The following is a 1,771-nucleotide window of genomic DNA, read 5'->3' as shown; positions in this document are numbered from 1 at the left end:
AAAAAAGCGTCTGGGTACGAGAGTACACGCAAGCAAAAAACAAAAATAAGCAATTTATTACGTCACATCCGCCAGACTACAAATAGATCCTCCTCGCCTACCTTCTTTCTTCTCGCGCATGCGCAGCTTACCAAGATCGCGCGGTGGCGACCGGCAGGTCGCGTACCTGTCTAAGTAGACGCACGGCCGGTCTCGAGGGAGAGAGCGCTTCTCTTCTCTTACGGCCTCTCCAATGGGGTCTGTTTCAACCGCCCGCCGCGCCTCGGTGGGGTCGCCACCGCCCTACTGCTGCTCCTCCGCTACAGCCGTTCACGCGCAAGGGAAACGCGCGCTCGCTTTTAGCTTCGCCCGCGTCAGTTGCAACCGGCAGGTCCTGACATTTCGCCCCTTATGGTTTATACAAAGTCCGTCATCAACATCGAACATTTATCGTGTACGAGGAATAAAATAGTCAACAATCCGCTCACGCGCGCGCTCCTTCGTCAGTGCGGCCGTGCACGGTCGAATGAAGCTTCGGGTACACTTCAACATTTTTTACCTATAATTTTTGTACAAAAATAAATTTACCAGGCTATGCAATCTGCCTTTGAATGTTTTAAGCAGGTGTAGCGCAACCTGACGTGAGTGCATGAAGAACTACTGGGTGGAGATTCTGTCAACCGCTACCGTTTTCGTTTAGATCAGAAGAGGCACCGGCAAAAATTCATGGCGCGTCTCAGATTCAGAGTAAATAACAAAAATTTACTCATATAGTAAAAATTTCACTTGTGTAGTGGTTGAAGGACCGAAGATGTATATGCAGTCTCGCGACTACTTTTAATCAATGAAATGGGCATAAACAGTTAAGCAGAATCGAAAAAGGCAGCAAACAATAAAAAAAATTTTCCTTCAAAGTTACACATTGCACTATATATTCATCAGTTCATCGAAATGCGACCTGCGTCTAGAAAATTCAGGCTCAAAATCTTCTTGCACGGCTTGTGCACATAAGGAGTTGGCCTTTCGGTCTTCTCTGTCACTTTCCTGGTATAATTAATTGAGAAGAAGAATTCTGAGAATTTTTTTAAATATCAAAGGAACGGACCTAATAACATTGCTGTTGTCAATTCCTTTCTGGCAGCTCAGTGTTGAGTTCTGAAATGCTGACTGAATCAGGATCTTAAGTACCTTCGAGAACATTTGTGTGTAGTATGTGCACGGCAGCTTTTTCGAAAAAAAAAAAAGTTTGTCCAATAGGGCAACAAGCTCTGGTTTCGGATAATGCAGTCTATTAGAACATTGTCCTCGTAGAAGAGCGTACTACATGGGGCTGCTTGTTTCGCTAGTTTCAAGAAGAATAGCGCAAGCGTCACACCCGAAGTTGATTAACTAAACGATATATCCAGCGACGTAAGGTGAACCGGAATATGTGACAGTGGAAAATGGGATGGTAGGAGATGCCATCACTTCCTTCCGTGCCTTGATTTTGCTCTCAGATGAAACCTACGTCTTGACAATGTAGTCATGTGCCGCTAGCTGTTACGGCCCTCGCATCTGGCATATGTCATTCCCTTCCGCACATTAACCTTACTTTCCCGAAGAGAGCCTCAATGTGTCGCTATATAAGGCTTGAAATGAGCCTTCAGTGAGAGTGTCCTTCTGTAACGCTTTAGAAGTTTCTTGCATACTTTCGATATAGCAGGTGAACTCATTTGTAAGTCACTTCATCGAGTATCACCTTCATCATTTATTGGCCTTTTTTTACCACTTCGAGCACAAGTGGTGTCATGAA

Source organism: Amblyomma maculatum, chromosome 3 (genome assembly GCF_055883805.1).
Source record: "Amblyomma maculatum isolate TAMU_Amacu chromosome 3, ASM5588380v1, whole genome shotgun sequence".
NCBI classification, from domain to species: Eukaryota; Metazoa; Arthropoda; class Arachnida; order Ixodida; family Ixodidae; genus Amblyomma; species Amblyomma maculatum.
This window is presented reverse-complemented; position numbering follows the sequence as displayed.